General features: G+C 29.2%; 1 protein-coding gene across 7 annotated transcripts in view; it reads right to left on the reverse strand.

Annotated features, from left to right (window-relative positions):
* LOC142328095 (sodium leak channel NALCN-like) overlaps positions 1-4,098 on the reverse strand; it is a 70,455-nt gene extending 66,357 nt beyond the window's left edge. For 5 of the 7 annotated variants that reach the window (XM_075371593.1, XM_075371590.1, XM_075371589.1 and 2 more), the window contains exon 1: positions 3,586-4,098. The gene's annotated coding sequence lies outside the window, so the exon portion shown is untranslated. The remainder of the gene's footprint in view (positions 1-3,585) is intronic. The other 2 variants (XM_075371591.1, XM_075371592.1) reach the window with 2 other exon arrangements.
* Between the last annotated feature and the right edge of the window lie 7,861 nt (positions 4,099-11,959).

The following is an 11,959-nucleotide window of genomic DNA, read 5'->3' on the forward strand; positions in this document are numbered from 1 at the left end:
TCAATGTTCATATCTCCGATTAAGACCGCATTATTATTATTACAATTATGAAGAATATTTTCAAGATCATGTAAAAATTCATGAACATTTAAATCTGGCGGTCTGTAAAAGCATATTATCGTAAAATCATCGGTCTTAACGCCCAATTTCACTGAAACCTGAATGCATAATAGTTCACAACTTGAGACAGTCAAATGCAACATTATTCTTTCAGCACTGAGTGTGCTACGACAAATAATTAAAATACCACCACCAGACCTAATATTCCGGACACAGTGATAGGAGTCATAGCCATTAATCTGATAAAAATTAATTAAACTTATTTCATTATCCGTAATGTTTATTTCCGTGAGAACTATCAAATCTACGTTACTATTACCTAGGTGAATCAAGAATTCATCCCGATGACCGCGAATAGTCCTAATATTTAAATGAAGTATACTCAGTTTCGATAAACAAGAGTAATCTTGCGAAAATTCGTCTAGGTTCGAGTAGTAATTATCAATAGCCAAAAACCGGCCATTAAAAATATTATTTTCATTAATGCTTTCCATTTCAATAGGGATTCGAAAATATGTCTAAAACGCACAGATTACATAAGCTATACAGATTATAAGATTATACAATTTGTAAACATAATAAAAACATTTTATTTAGAAACATATAAATTTTATTTGTAAAGACTAATTTAATACTAATCGTTGTTATGACTAATGTCTTATCTACGCAAAAACACAGCATAACCGTTTTTGTTAAAGGGGTTAAAGGTTAATCGGGCAATAAATAATTAACTAGGAAGTCAAATTTATTCCACACTCTAAAAGTACTATATACGGAGGTAAGGAAAGTACGGTTAATATGTTAATATTAATTTTAGTATAAAATTAATATTTTAGATAATTTAAAAATCTTTGGTCTTAAGTCGTCAGTCGGACACCAATCCGTTACACACTTTCCGGTACCCAAGCCGAGAATCGACCCTCGGATCTTCGATTTTATATCGACAAGTACGCCTTTGCCATCGATGAGATGATAAATTAAATTCATTTTTAGTTTTACTGATTTCAATTTCCAAGCAATATTTTTAGTTTATAAAATAATATTGAGTTTCTAACCTAGAAAAATAATTTATTAAAAAATGTCACATTCATGCCTCTACATTTTTATAATTTAATTGTACGATTGACTACAAAAATTATTTTTTTTAGATATTTTAATTTATTTTCACTTTTTATTTAAAAAGGTACTACTAAAAAAAATAACAAATCTACCTTAATGAAACTAGACTATTTTCATGTAACCCAATACAATACTTAAAACGTAGAGAAGCAGCGGTACATTTTTATTCGTCTGTTACTACTGGAGCAAATGTCAAACCTCTTTTGCACATTTCCTTGATTTTTTCTTTCATTCATAAAATAATTTATGAGTAAAAAATGTAAAGAAAAGTCTATGCTGGAATTGCTCATAAAAATAACATGCATTTTACAAGTAATTCATTGTAATTTTACATACTTAAAATGTATAATCTTTAATCGAACTCTCTAGTTCGATTTTTTCTACAAAATTGTTGTTCATTTTATGAAAAAAAAAAGATTAAAATATATCATTTGTTATTAATTTTGTAAAAGTGCTGTTTAAGAAAGAAATAATCTTTTGGTAGAATAACTCAACAGGCCTAATTACTATACATTCGACACAGACTGGAGACTGTATATAACACATCGTTTCCTGAAGAAAGAGGACATTAATTAGTTGCATTTTTTCTTATGATTGTGATAAATTTTAACCGTCTGTGGCATAGATGGCACTAATAAGAACTTCTGTCTCTCTCTGATAGTAATGGTGCATATATAACCTTACCTGTTGTGAAAGAAATGAAAATATCATTTGTACTACTGAACACCATTTCCATTTCAGTAAGTTAGTACATTGTTAGGCAAAAACGTGTACTATTTAGCTAAATGAAGTGTGTAACGGAAAACGGCTTCATTCCTCACTCGTTAGCAATTAGGTAGACGTAAATTAATAACAAAGCCTTTTCGGACATGAGTTTGTATTAACTTTTTTCCCTATCTTAAGCTCTAGAATCAGTTTCCAAATTATGTACTTTTCCTCCTGAATCATTCTGTATACAGAATGATTTTATATATATATACATAGAGAGAAAGATTACATTTTATAAAATTATTATTTTTTTAATATTTTCCATAATTTATTATAAGATATTTTCTCAATTAAAAGTTGTAATAACATTAACATTACAAATTCGATGCGGTGATGAACGTTTAAAAAAATGTAGATGGGATTACTCTCCCTTCAAAGTGAGAAATAATTTTTGTTACTTTATGAAATAATTTTATTTCATAGAATCAGTGGATAGTACATAAAAAATATAATAAAAATTAGAATTAAGTTTGATTTGGTATATTTATTTCTTTAATTGTTTTCTTATAATATTTAAGAGAATTATAAGGAATAAATATGCCGGAGGTTGGACATTTTTCAGTCTTCTTGAGAAGTTAGGTCTTATAAATAAATTATTTCTACAATACCTCTTCTTCGGTAAGAAATTAATGATTTCTCTTTTCTATCAACACCAACACACACACACCCGCGCGCGCAACACTCCCCCTCACACGATTTCTCTCACTCATTCACTCCCCCTCACTCACTCACACGCGCGCGCGCGGTTAGAAAATTCTCGCGCCCTCTGAGGAACTTCTTCGCTACTAACTCGTGCCTTTCACGCTGCAATGTAAATCATATTTTAATAACTAATTACACGAGTCTATTATAATATAATTTATATTAAATTATAAATGCCGATCGTATGTGAGATTCAAACTCGGGAACTTTCGGACGAAATGCAGTTATTCGACGTCGACAAACGGTTTACTTGATGCGTGTTCATCAAGTATAACGTTATATATTTTGTTCTTATAAATATAAAAGAATTATACAAATGTGGGTTGTTTATTACATTTAAGGCAACATTATTTCATTTATCTGGCCGTTTGTTATTTTTATTATTATAAACTTAAATATAATCCGAGTTAATTAAACGTTTTGAGTAACTGTTTTATTCTTAAACGCAATTTTATTTTATAAATAAGTTTATAACATTCTATCATATTAAAAACTAAGACTGTTGTGAGACTAGTAAGTGCGTAATAATCTGTATAAATAGGCACATTGACAAGATGTCTACATCTTGTTAATTTTTTCTTTAAACCATAAGACTTCGCAACTGTTAATATACGTTTGGATTTATACTTTTTATGACTAACTGTTATTTATAAAGTAACATCGATCAGTCATATAGTTGTTAGTACGTCGGCTTCTAAATCTGCCGGTCTCGGGTTTGATTCTGGGTAATAATTTTGCTTTTTTAAATATCTCATATTTAATTTAAATTAAAATAACAAGAATAAAAATATATTTCGCTAAGCTAAAAATAATCATTTTTGCCAAACAATTCATTAAATTCCCATAATTCCTGCTAATGAGTTAACCTTTTGTAATTAATCACATTATTTGTGTACTATTTTGCTTATTACAAAATATTTTATTGAAAGAACTTACCTAATTTACATGTAGAATTCTTCTCTAAATGGTCGTTTATATTCGTGTAAAACACTACTATATATACTGAAAACAAATAACGTATAAGTAAACAAAATTTGATACGGTTTTAAAAACACCATTAGATCGGAAAGAAATAAATATCATTTATTGTACATGACAACGTTAATCGTTCGTTAATACTACTTATATTAGATTAATAAGTTATCAGAAAGAAAATATTAGATAATATTACAATCTAAGTTTTCTTTATTTTTACTACATCGCTGTATATTATGGAAGCAGCTAATAAATAATATAAACAAATATAATTTTTCATGAACGTAATAAATATTTTGACACACGCAGTTGTTTTGACTAATTGTAGCCGAACCAAGTTGAAGGACGAAATAGTCGGATACAGTCACAGCAATTACGCTTCCTGATCAATTCTATCTGTACACTCCCTTTTACATACACCAACACGTACAAGTTACCGCAGTTAGTAAATTTTTTTCTCCGCTCTATCCGTAGTTCAGACCCATCTTTTTATTTTATTCTGTTAGGTTTTTTTTACTATTATTTTCTTATTAATCTGCATAATTAATTTTAATTTTCTAATTAATGTTTTTATATTAAAATATTTTTAAACTTTTTTTAATATAATATATTTAAAAATGTATTTTTTAAATGTAATTAATAATTTTTTCACAAAAAAAAAACAAACGGATTGATTTCTTACAGACATTCGATTTGGTTTGCTTTAATTCTTATTTTCAATTAGAATCGCATTATCTTAGGTGAATTTCAATGGTTTTCTGAGAAAAAGAAATTTTGACTATAAAAAAGTAATCGGGTTTATTTAACTATGTTACTTTCCAACCTGTTAACTGCCATCTGTGATCGGAATTAAGTAACGTTTAATGATTTTACAGTCTAGGAACTCTTTATAACCGTATTTAAAAATATATAAAGTTTCATATCATTAGTAAATATCCTCGATGAATCGGGAGCTAAATTAGACGGTTCTGAAACCTCTTCAAGGTTTGTTATTTCAAAAACAAAACGTTAAATTTTTCAACGAATAAAACCTATCTATATTTAATTTATTCTGTAGTAAAAAGATTACGTACATATGACAATCTGCCATCGTTTAAAACACACACATACACACACACACACACACACACACACACACACATACACACACACACACACACACACACACACACACACACACACACACACACACATACACACACACACACACACACACACACACAAGATTTTATTAACCTCCCTTTAGAGACTATTGAGTGCGATATTAAACTCGAAAATCGTCTTTTTCCTTTCCTTATTTATACAAAATAAACAAACTACGTATCATATAAAATAGATTATGAATATTTGTTTTAATAATGCGTATTAAGATCACAAGTTCCTTCCCGCGCTGTCTGGCCAGCGCCCGTTGTTGAACACAGTTATGTAATATTACTCACTCCAGCCGACTACAAAGGTTCAAGGTTAACAGTCTGACGCGCTTTAATAAATAAATCCCTTACGCGATAGAGAATTGAGTTATCTTATAAAACAATTAAATTAAATGAAGTCAAAAATATAAAATAAGACACGCAACTTTTCGCTTTACGTTTGCTGGTTTTTATTTAAACCGTTTGATGGTTTTTATTTATTTATTGATTTTTGAATTTGTTGTCGCCTTAAGAATTATTTTTATGTGCAGATTAAGAATAAAATATAAAAAACCGCTAATTGAAAGAGCGGAACCCAGTATCTTCAGTTTTTTTTTAATCTGGTTAGCATGTAGATTTGTAAGTTACGTCTAAATTGAGACCTCTCCAGCGTATCCAATCGGTTCCTTATTAACATTTTTATTATGAACTTATTTACAGATGATTTACGTCAGTAAATCTGAACTGTAGGAAGAATAAATCGATTCCGTATCTAATATTTATATGAATATAAGCGATCTGAGACAGAAGCATTACGCAAGTAATTCTGTGCGGCAACTAACAATCAACTACAGTGTCTTAACGTTATGAATAAATTTTTTTTTTTTTTTTTTTAATTATAAGCATATTACGCTGCTGCAAACCCTCTCCAAGCTGAGAAAAAACCTTAGATCTTCAGACTACGAGTAGTGTTCTTTTAACTGGCAATACCCAGATAGGCATTAAACATGTGAGCTTAAGTCCAAGCCAAGAATCGAACCCAAAACCCTCAGTATATCATTCGGTTGTTCTATTACGGAGGTGACAAAATAGATTACAAAAATCCGACATCCGACAAAATTTAATTCCATGTCACTCAAAGAACTTTCAATATAATTTTTGGATTAAACTGTTTCGTTCATTGAGAGCCAGGTATTAGTTAAAAACGACGAAATATATTTTAAAAGATCTAAATAAAATAAAATTAGGCTTTATACGTATAATAAAGTGAACTAATAAATAGATCTACGGGTGTGTGTACGCTCTTACACACCCATTCGATTTGGATATTGTAGACGGGCCGAACCGTGAAATTTAGAGATAATACTAATCATTCATTACCTCCTTGCGTACTGTTCGTGGTTTCTATAATTTACATCGTAAAAGATGCGGTTCTGTTATTTTTCTTTTTGAGAAGATGACTGTTCGTCTTCTCAAAAAGAAGCAAATCTTTTGTTCATCTTCTCAAAAAAAAACTGCAGTTCCAGATATCGATCGAATCTGGAACTTTTAGTCTAGCAGGTAAGGTAGCCAGCGCTACCTCTTCTCTAATAGCATGTAGGTCGTGTTACATCTAAAAAAGAAAAGATTAATAATACAATTTTTTTTTTAATTCCTGAATGATATTTAAAAAATATAGTAACATTTAATAACAAAATTGTACGTGCGCGCGCGTGGGGGTCCGTATTTACATGTAGTATATATATATATATATTTTTTTTTTTTGAGGGCGAAAAACGGTTGAACGTTATCATCGCCCGGATGTACTATATATTGAGCTTGATTACATATATACGTATATTTTACGATTATACGATAGACATATATACGATTAGATTACGTATATAAACTGATTATACGTATTTAAATAATAAGTAAAAATCTCGTTATAACCCCTTTGTGTACGGTTGGCTGTTGTTGTAATATGTCCATTTATAGTTTTAAGCGAAAATTTATTCTCTTTAATATTTTATCTAATTATAAGTTGGGCAAGACCGATAGTCAATTTTAAAAACAATTTAATATTAGACGACATGTAATGGATGGTGAATGACAGTTTGCGAACCAAATTTTAGATATAATATTTTTTTCATTATAATTTTTTGTTAAACTAGCGGATGTCTTTCGATGACGTCGATTCCGTAGTGGGGGGAAGATGAGTCTAACTAAAGAAATTCACCGAGTTGCTTTGTTTTGTGGTTAGTTATTGGCGGGAATTATCGGTAGATAGCCGACTGAATACGTAATGCTTCCAGTTAATATTGACGTCATCCAATTTACATCTTTTTACTGAGATATTTCTTATTACTGATTAAGGTGAGTTGTATTTATTTTTTTAATATTATTGGCAGTTTTATTCTGTGTATGTGTTATTCAAATTATTTATTAGATTAAAAATGTTAGAACCCAATTTACTCTCGTCTAATTTTACAAAATAAATTTAATAATAATACATTTGTTTATTTATCTCTTAATAGCGGCTAAACAGTATCGAAAAAATAAACAAGTTATATGTTTGTAAGAGTATTTCGTGAGTGATATATTAGATGTATTTCGTGTTAAATATATTATGTTTTAAGTCGGGTAACGAGAATGAAGCTAAGAAAATAATTCGCATCTGTATCGTTATAAAGAATATACCGGAGAATATATTTAAGAATAATATATAATAAATATAAATAAATATATAATAAATAATATATAAGAATAATATATAATAATATATTTAAGAATATATTTACTGGAGTCCTGGGTTCGACACCTAAATAGCTTACCGTTTATTCACCGATCTCAATTAATGTCGTTAAATATTCATAAATGAATGTCTCGGGAGTAACACAAAAATTTGAAAAAAAATATTTTTTGATAGGAAAGAAAGTAACAAATAATCGTTTTAATAAATTTGTAAAAATATTTTTAGAAATTTATCGGCGTAGTTTTTATTTAACATATATATATATTTAATAATATAAGTAAGAAAGGAAAAAAAAAATAGGTAGTGAGTTTGTAGAAGGCAACCAATATTTTATAATATGAGTTCGACTCCCGGTATAATCGTGTATCATCTTAATAATTATGCGTACATAATATTTAAAGCAGAAATTATTCGTAAACAGTACAACGAGATATATACAACAAATAGTTCATTACAGATTTTTATATTTAACATTTCCCGTGTTTAATTTATATTTTTTAAGCTAAATTAAAAAAAAAAATCACAAAATAGTCGATCATTCTTTTAGAGGAAAACTATTTTTAAGAAAGTTTTAATGACCCTCAGATCGATCGGTTGGTAAATTAACCGACTGATATACCGAAAATCCTGGTTTCGAATTTCGGCATTCCTTATAGGTTACAGTTCATTTAATTCATTACGTACAATAATAAACGACGCGAAATAAATAAATTACAAAAAAAACTATGTTTGTTTAGCTGATCAAAGGAGCGATGAAATTTAAAAACAATTGAAGTAACATAATTTAACGGTGTACTCGTATTTTCGAAATAAAATTCTATACGCGTAATTTTTTATTACTACAAACGACGTTGTAACTTTTCTTCTCGTCGGCAAAAACCTTAACGGTCAATTTTTTTTATTACAAAGTTTTTGTAAAAATGCACTTTGAGTGAGAAAATTGAAAAAATACAAACATGTTTAAGTAGCCCACCGCATACAGCGAGAGAGATTGACGGAGGGGGAGAGTGAGAGAGTGACTGGGAGAGAGAGTGGTCGAGTGAGAGACAGAGCGGGTAGTGTGAGAGAGATTTGGTGGGAGAGGGTGCGAGGGCGATGGAGAGAAATTGAGAGAGGGGTTGGTAGGGGGATCAGTGATGGAGAGGAAGCGAGACAGAGGGTCTCTCTCTCACTCTCTCTTACTTCTCTTCTCTTCTAATACTATTCTTAATACGGAGTGGTATTATATTAACACAGCTCTAACATTGTGACTACAACAGGTGCTGCTATGTTGCCAATTTACCTGTCTTTTCCTTCCCCCCTGGCCCTTTGGCCGCCAAGATCGGCATCAGGTAAATCACTGCGTTTGAGTTATTCAACACTTTTACATAGAATATCTTCCAAGCTAACCAGTAAGGAAGATGAATGAAAAAAATAATTTTTAATATTTTTCGTAAAATTTTTATTATTTATTTTTTTTAAAATTTAATAATAAATCATATTATTATTTTACTATTATTTATATTTATATATTAAAAAAAAAAAAAAATAAAAAAAAATAAATCGTGTTAAATTCTTTGTTTGACAACAAGGTCAATGAACTTTGATATTTATCGTTTATGTATTAGTGTTAAAAACTTAAAAATCATACTTGATAACTTTTTTGTTTATTTTAATTTTTTTTATGTTGTTATAATACAATTAGTAAAATAATCACTGATTTTATACATCCGACTCTTGGTTAACCGGACTTACATATTTTATTTATCCGTAAAATTTACATAAACTATTGCTTGTTTAAGTACTCGAATTATCAGAGATTTTCTTGTTACAAAATTGTGATTCAAATTAAATATAATCTGAGATTAATGTTTGTTAAAACGTCGATTATTCGGACATCCATATCTCAAACATTTTTCGACTAATTGCGGGGCCTTTTATCCGGAGGTCCCGGGTTCGAATAAAAGGAAATAACTGAAAACCTTAACATTACAGTTTAACGTTGGTTACGTTCCTTTGTTAACTTTGTATACATAGGTTTAAGCGAAAATTTGGTTATTATTTTAGTATTATTATTATTACAGTTATTTATTACAGTTATTATTTTGTAAAATTAAAAGTTTTCAAATCTGTAAAACATTAATGCTATACTGTCGGTTGTTATTATGAGAGGAGAAACAGTACAGTGTAGGTAATACATTTTAGTTGGGGCGCCAATTTTCATAATTTATTTTGCAGATTTGTTCGGACGTTGTTTGAAGCGACAGAGAAATAACGTGCGTGGCAGAGAACGAAAGCTTATGGAATCTAGCGACATTACAGATGGCCTGTGATATGCAGTTCAATTTGGATCCTCGTGTCTGCGGTCATTCTTGTTTAACTATTTCTTATACGTTGTTTATTTTGTTTTGGTGTTTAATGACCTTCATTATTAATCGAGGTAAGTTTCTTTATATTAATATTATTTTAATATAGCTTAAAATAAGTGTTATTATTTTTGTTTTCTTATCACGTACTGCATTTTCTATTTAACACCGGCTACATAGTATCCCCCAAAAATAAACAAAAGTTACACGCTTGTTTATAAATTTTAGGTTAATCGGCCGATAAATAATTAACCAAATAAAATAGAAAAAAGAATTTTTGCACAATCTAAACGTACCGTACTCGTGGGTTAAGCAAAGTACGGTTAATGTGTAAAAACGCGCTCACATGCACCCACAGAGAGAATGTTAGAGAATTTTCGCGCTGTCTGGGACGGAGTGAGGTTTAAGAGACGGGGTGATGATAGTGATTGTGATGTTTTATTACTTTCCAAGAGCGACTCTTATTTTGATAATCGTATTCTCTAAATAAGTATATAATTTCGTACCAAATTCTTACGGTATTTTGTATTTCACTTTTATTCGTTTCTGGAATATTAAATTTCGTATTTTAAAATGCTTGAAATTTATCGGTGATAAATTATAATTTTAAACTTCTATTTACGAGAATAAAAAGTAAAAACAAAAATAATAGTAATGTAAAACATTGGCAAAAGACACCAGAATTGTAGGTAGTACAGGTAGACAGAAAGTTCTATGTTCAAATTTCGGTCAGAATTGGCTTTTTTATACGCTTTATTAAAATTTGAAATAAAAGTAAGTGACGAACTGAATGTGGGTCTATTGCCCATACAAATAAATAAATATAAAAATGTATTAGGTATTAATATGTGTTAGGAATAGCATTAATAAAGATTACGAGGTCGAATTGTAAATAAAACTGGAAAATTTTTATCTGTTATTATGTAATATTAGAATCTTTTTTTTTGTAAATTACTTTACAAAACTGATAAATTTAATCGTAATATTTTTAAAAAAATTATTAAAATTAAGGGAGATTAATTATTATTTTAAATAAAATGTAATAATAGAGATATAAACTGATCGACAAATCTTGATTTAATTTAATTATATCGAACGTCTATATAAGAAATATATTAGGGATATTAACTTTGTTATTCGACCGCAATACACACACACGTACGCACATTTACGGTTGTATTTGAATTGTTGTACCATCGCGTGACCAGTACTGTCCGAGGGTAGCCAATCAGAGTGAAGTTAGCCACCTGCTGCATTTGTTTCATCTCCCCCCTCTCCCCGCACCGTCTTCGCAGTCGTCAGAGTGACAAGTTGTTTTTACTTATGCGTTATCCCAATAAAATTAAACAAAAAAATAATTACCTCTGACAGCGTATGAACGATACAATTTTATAAATTATTGTTTTATTTTTTATCATTGACAATCGAAGTATTGTTTTTCTATTAAAGCATTTATTATTATAAAAAATTTAATTATTACATTTATTTTATTTATATTTAATTTTTTTTTTAAACACTTCGCTTTTATTATAATCTGAATTTTTTAAAATCTAGCACAAATTATGTATTACAGTAAATAAATTTGTACCTTCAAAACTAGATTGTATGTTAGTTCAATCTAGTTTTGAAGGTACAAATTTATTTACAAGGGGTTGTTGATGAAGCTTTCTATTATTTAATAAAATCTAATGTTACAGCTGGATAAAACTATATGTGTATATGTCTTTATCAGTAATGCAAGAGTTCGCACGCACGCATATCCCCGCGCGCAAATGAAGAAATTCTTTACTACATAATTAAATTTTTTTTAAAAATATTTGTTTTTCTTTCTTTTCTTACAAGCTTTTTTTCATGATATAGTAAGTTAGCGATGTGAAATTTAATATTATTTCTATATTTGATGTAGTCCGGTGCCTGTGTAGGCTGTATGAGGTGGTAACTCCCGAGTACAAGATAACGCATAAAAGTAATATTAAATTTCATATCGCTGACTATACTAATGTATCTGAAAAAAATGCCGATAAAATAAACAAAAACTCGCTCGACTATTTTTTGTTGTTTATTCTAGGTAGATGTGTACAATCAGGAGTAGTCTGGTTTTTTTAATAATTTTTATCTTGCAGTTA

The sequence above is a fragment of the Lycorma delicatula genome, chromosome 7 (genome assembly GCF_047948215.1).
Source record: "Lycorma delicatula isolate Av1 chromosome 7, ASM4794821v1, whole genome shotgun sequence".
NCBI lineage: Eukaryota > Metazoa > Arthropoda > Insecta > Hemiptera > Fulgoridae > Lycorma > Lycorma delicatula.